The sequence below is a fragment of the Homalodisca vitripennis genome, chromosome 1, assembly GCF_021130785.1.
Source record: "Homalodisca vitripennis isolate AUS2020 chromosome 1, UT_GWSS_2.1, whole genome shotgun sequence".
NCBI lineage: Eukaryota > Metazoa > Arthropoda > Insecta > Hemiptera > Cicadellidae > Homalodisca > Homalodisca vitripennis.
The window spans coordinates 171,067,059-171,073,801 of record NC_060207.1 but is presented as its reverse complement, the minus strand read 5'-3'; positions in this window follow the sequence as shown (position 1 = coordinate 171,073,801).

Sequence of the window (6,743 nt, the reverse complement as noted above, 5' to 3'; positions counted from 1 at the left end):
CAGTTTCTTCCTAGTTACGCAATAAAATTTCAAATTAGATAAGAGATGTTGTTTGTACTGCGTTATTCACATTAAAACCTCGATATATGAATATCTGTTTGTTATCTCTCTGATCAACCAGTAATGTCTAATATACTCAAAATATGTACAAAAGCAATAAGTATAAAAATTGTATTATATACTTGTTATAAATTCAACACCGTAGAACTAATAACCGTTAGTCATCAAGATCGTGTACAATTAATTTCTTGGTGATTTTTGACACATAATTGTTTCATATGGAGACATCGTATCTGCTAGTGACCTCATATTATATTATCGTGATGTTCTGCCTTGGACTCAGCCATGAGAGTACGAGACAGCGTAGGCAAGGTTAGTTGCTTTAAATGTGACTTACTCGTTACTAAAACGCATATGCTATATTAGATTAAAACTATCGTTTTATAAATATTTTTAAAACTATAACAAACTTAAACACACTAGTTGATTTAACTTTGCCATTATGAGAGAAACCTTCTTTGCATGGCTTTCCAAAGAATTATTCATTGTGTCCACATACTTCTCAACTTGCCCATTTGACAAAGGATTGTTCACTGGTCCTGTACTGTGATACGTTCTGTGCCAAACTGTTTAAAGAAGGTTGAAAAGTCTGAAGAAGTGAAACAGGTGCTATCGTCAGGTATAATAGTTGTAGGGAATCCGTTTTAAAAGTTTCGAAGTTTTGTTTGTTTACAGTTGCTCCATGCTGAAAATGCATTAACGACAAGCAGAAAACATTTATACAGGTAAGGACCGGCAACATCCACATGTATTCTGGTCCAAGGTGACTTGCAGTATGACCAAATAACAAGAAATATTCTCTGTAGGTGTGCATAGGAAGCATGACTGTCAAACTAACTCTATGGATTTAATGATGTTAGGCCACTTAACATATACACGGGCTAAAGATTTCATTTACATTATTCCTCGATGCACATTGTTAAGATCATCAAATATTTTCTTTCTAAAGGTTTTCCTGAATAACAGTTTTTACTTCTTCATGGTAAAACCTTTATGTAAGGACATTTCTGAAAAAATATAGTGTCAATGTACTTCTGAAAAATCGTACTTCCATGATAACTATGACTAACATTGTTGAGTATCATTATGTAAAGGTAGTTTCAAATAGGAACCCCGTAAATAAACAATAGAAAAAATGTTAAGTAGAAAATTATGAAGTTTAGAAACAACTTCTTCAAAAGTATGTATTGGTTGAGGTGTTACCTATAAATGGGACAAAGTCCTAAGCTCTTTACAAAGACGAGTAGACCCATTTGGTTCTGCTACATAAATATCTGGACTTTCTAATTGTCTCGGTGTTACAATGTTATTAGTCTTCATTCAGAGCTAAAAGTAGATGAGGAATATTTCATTGATATGGGATCTGGTTATGAAATAGAATGGTCAACTTTTTTGAAACCAATGGAAATTACGGAACAGAACAAATTTACTTTTACGAAACTTACAGAAGCTGATTTAAAATCAGTTATAAATTAGATTAAATCTAGAGCAGTTTGTAGCGATGAGATCTCTATACAGATGGTGAGGGCAGTTAATCCTTATGGTCTTGAAGCAATTACTCACCTGATAAATGAATTACTTTTATCCACCATTCAATGTGGATGAATGGTTAAATTCCCGGAACACCGACAAAGAAAGCAAAGTGATCCCTTTGCCCAAAGTCTAGACCACTGGTACTATTTAAATATTGCTGTTCTGCATACGGTAATTTTGAATGCACAATTCTTTATAAAAATGCTAGAGACTAGCAAATGTCATAGAAACTACTTCAAAACCTAAGCTTTCAGAAAGTATGATACCTAGTTTTATTTTTTTTATCTTTTAAGTTCAGCTATGTGATCTTGCAGATCAAGTTACAGGAACTTCTCTGCCTATCCGAGTTGGATAGTTAGCATTTATCCAATTTCGGACGTTAATAGTAAAGTGAGGAGGGGCACCATCTTGTAGATAAATAATACCTATAGCGGTGTATAGGGTCGAACACATCCAAAATTTTGTTGCAAAAAGTCAAGATACATAACTCCAGTTAAACTTCACTGTAAACTCTGAGGTCACAAGAAACAATCGCCAATCTCACCTGACCAAACATTAATACTAAATCTTCTTTAAATCTCTCTCGCAGCTTTTATGTTTTCAGTACCTACTCCACAAGTGCATGTTGCCAAAGTTAAATACTCCCTGTGTTGTAAAAAGAACTTCGTCTGTCCATAAAGATTTTTTGAAAGGATTATATTGTTTCAAACACGATATGATACAAATTTCACTAGAAAAGCACAACTGGCTTGCGTCACAAACTATATTCTTATAGCTACAAACATCTATATCACGAATGTCAAGAAATATTTAACTTCTAATTTTGATATTATTTTAATTTAATGTTTAATTGACGTGATCTGTCGTGTGAGTTTGAAGCAAATTTGCGTTCTATCTATAATAGCAAGAAATGGTACAGTATATAGACTGTGGTCTATATACTATGTTTTCAGTTGCTATGCAACATGCAACAGTACTATGCAGCATTAGAGTTGCAGCTTACAACGTTCTATGGTACGTTTGGTCGTTCGTATTTTCGTACCAAATTTCATGGAGTTCGGTGCTAGGTAAGCATTTATGTTCCGCAGTGTTTTAGGATGGAACCTCAGTTGGAGTGCATGTGGAAATATTTCCTGGATTAGCGGTTGGGTATGGAGTGCGCAGATATCACTTTTCCTAAACGACCACACAACCCAGACATGGCATGGGAAGTTTATACTTTACTGGAGTTTAAATTGCAGAATCAATACAAATTTCGCTTATCAAACCATTAAAAATCGGTACGCAATAATTCAGGGTCCATTTCCATAATTACAAGTATGCCCCACTATGAAGGTACCTTCATCTACAAAATTTACATCTATTAAATGGAGTCACTAATTATTAGGTATTTAATATCTGAATATCTCAATCTGTATGACTAATTACATTAGCTGCCAATATTAAGAAAAATACTTTTTTTAATGCCAGATAACAATTTTTGTTCATTAATATTTTAAGTATGGGCACTCACAAAGAAATCCCAAAAAAAAGTTAATAACCTTTGAAAACAAAATACTAAGAAGAATTTTTGGACAAGTTCAAGAAGGAGACATATGGCGGATCAGGAAGAACAGAGAATTAAGAGAAATATACCAAGATCCCGATGTGATTGCACTGATCAGGAGTAAAAGAATGAGATGGATGGGCCATGTTGCCTGTAGGGGAGAAGATAAAATGATACAGAAGGTGTGGCGAGGGGAACCAGAGGGAGTGAGGCCATTGAGCAGACCTAGGATGCGATGGAGAGATCAGGTGGAGAAAGATTTAAGAACGATTGGCGCTACACTGGAAGTGGCTCAAGATAGAGGAAGTTGGAGAAACATTGTTGGCGAGGTCAAAAACCATCTGGGTTTCGAGTGGCCACAGGAGTAAGAGTAAGTAAGTAAGTAAGAGTAAGTAATATTTTAAGATTGCACCTCAGTTTGAGTTCGTGTGAAATATATTATATGGATCAGAGAGACAATATTAAAATCAAGGAACTAAACATTAAAAACAATTTTAATTTGTAAATGAGAAGGTTCATTTTGTCCTTATTTCAGTCAAGTGCTATGTGCAAAGTTTCATAAGCAATAAAGTGAACACTTACCAGGTTTAGTACTTTAAATCATAGCAATAACGAATTCGATAGTTGAATACCAATAGGTATACTGCATTACCCATTCAACCAGTGAGAGTATAATTAAATGATGTACTGTGTGTTATGTAAGATTAGTTTTGTGATATATCTGAAGAAGATGGCCTTGCTATCGGAAGGCATTAAAAAAACGAAAAGTTATAAATATGGGTTCTTGTATTTTTAAATGTAGTGATTGAAATTAATAAAAACCAATACAAGCCTATCTTTAAAATCTTATCTAGTGTTTTTATTTTGAAACCTTATTATTATATTTGTCTGTACCAAACCGTACAGTAGTTTTTAAAAATTATCTTGCTCACGAGTCTTGGATGGCTGGTTTTGGTGTACGAATAGAGAAGAAATGTGATATGTTTACCACAATTTTTTACACTATTATAACTTGCATTTCCATAAGAAAAAAACACTAAGTGATAAAAAAAATAAGATTGTCTAATAATTAAAAAAAGCAATCAAAGGGAAAGTAAAATATTTAAAAACATTTCAAACAAAAGAGTTACAGTAAAATTTTAATAAATGCTGTTGAGAAGACGTATTGACTAATTTCACTCAGCTACTTTAAACTGACAATACTATTGTAAATAGAGTGCATAATTTAATTACATAAACTTCAAATTAAAAAGTATTGACATTGGTGAAATCGTAAAAATTTTAAAATCTTTTGGCAAAATCAATTTTAAGTTCTTTGAAATATGACGAAATACCTATGACAATAATAAAGCAAACACAGTTTGAATCCAAGCATTATTAATGTCCTGAATTTGACCAAATAAACTTAAAATTTCGCAAAGTACTAGCAATTATTTTAATGGAAAGTTAACATGTTACAGACCGATGTCACTCCTTGCTACTTTAACTAAAATTTATGAACGTGTTATATATAAACAATTATTACATTATCTGGAAACGAATGATTATCGTGATCAGGCACAACATGGCTTTTGTCCAGGAAAGTTCACTTTAACACAACTAAAGGATTTTGTAACTTCTATTGCTGAAAGATGTGAAGAGAGAAAACAAGACAGTTGGTATATTTATGAACCTCATTAGAGCATTTGATAGTGTATCGCATTGTAATTTGTTAAATACATTGAACAATAGTGGAATAAATAACAAAGTCCTAATGTTTTTAAACCCATATTTATAAAAATACATAAAATAGCTTCTTCAGTAACAATAGTAAAATACGGTGTTCCTCAAGGTTCCATTTTGAGTACATTATTATTTATGTGTTACATTAAGGGTTTGCCACAGAACGTTTTCAGGTTCAATTGTGTGCAATTTCTGTACTAGAAAATGCTAATCTATAACATTTAGGACGAAACAATGAATCAATATCCATTTATATATATATATATATATATATATATATTATATATAAATATATATATATATATATTTATACCAAAACGTTGGGCTGGCTATACATTTTCAGATTTTATGTGTGATTCTAAACTAAAAATGAAGGATAATATTTTTTCCAATTTCCACTTCGTTTAGCAACTTTTGTTTACGTTCGCCATTTTGTTTAGTTTTTCAGACAATTTAACACTTGTTATTATCCTTACGATTGTAACAAAACTTGGTAAACGGGTCCATGCCAGAAGGTATTATATCTGAAAAATATATGACTTTATTTGTTTTAATATTTTTAAAAGGCAGCCATTTAATTTTATTTTGTGAAATATCTAAGAAACCACTGTTTTAATAAAAATTTCATTAAAATACAGAAATTTTAAAAATAACTTATCCACATTTGTCATGAATTTGAAATTTAAATAGTTAATTTTATATCTATAACTATCGATATCTAAAATTTAGACCATCAGGGTGTTTAGTTTGTAGAACCCTCTGATGAGATATTTAGAAATTATTAATTTTAATCTTGTATGAATTATGAATTTGATTAATACATTTAAAAAAAAGCATACATAGAATTTTTTGTTATACTCCATAGATTGCATGGGTCGAAATAGGATTTAATTTAATTTTTAGGTTTGGATTGCTGCGATTTTTGAAAATTCTAAAGTGCAATGGAATTACTGTCTGACCAATGCAGTCTTTTGGACAGTTTTTACACGACAATTAGTAAATGACATTGTTGGATTCACAAGTCATTTGACTAATTATTGGATCTTTTTTCTACAGAAATCTTTTTAATTTATTATTAAATTGCACGTGTTACACCGAGGCTACAACAAGGTTCAAAACCAAAAGGTTTGAAGAAATTCTGGATTAGTTCATCGGAGGGTAGTTTAGGTGTTGCAAATATATTGTTCATATTTCAATGCTATTTAAAAAATTACTGATACCCTTAATTTTGTATAGCCCTGGAAAGTATGAAGTAATAAATTTTGCTTGGGTTTTGTAGTTCCTAGGAGTAAAGTTTTTGGATTTTTGCATGAAACGGTCTAAAAACTTTGAAGAATATCCTCTATTCTTAAAAGCATTTGTTTATTTTTTTTATTGTGACAGTCATAATCACAGTTATCAGAAAAACGTATTTTTTCTCAAACTGTTAGACTTTTGGAATAGATTTTTAGTTAGGATTACAGCTTTAATAGTGTAAATATTGCATAGAATTTGTATCTGACATGGACTTTTGTTTTTAGATGTCTCTGGTTTTTAGAGCACTTCGACATCTAAAAACGTAACAAGATTGTTAGAAGTGTTAAAAGTTAATTTGAAAACTGAAAAGGTATTTAATTGTTGGATAAAATATTTTAAAGTATGCATGAAATATTTCAAAATGTTAAAAATATCAAGAACGCGAGGGAAATGGTTTAAAACTGTAAGATTTACAAAGATTTTGTCCGAGTAGTCCCAAAACTAAATTTGTATATGAAGTGCCATCCTGATTTCCAAAGCAGTTCCTTTCACTTGCAAATAATGTTGGTGTTTTAATGTAAAATTATTAATGGTAAGAATAAAACTTATTAGAGCACAAAAGTAAAGTAGAAAGTTTTGCATTCTT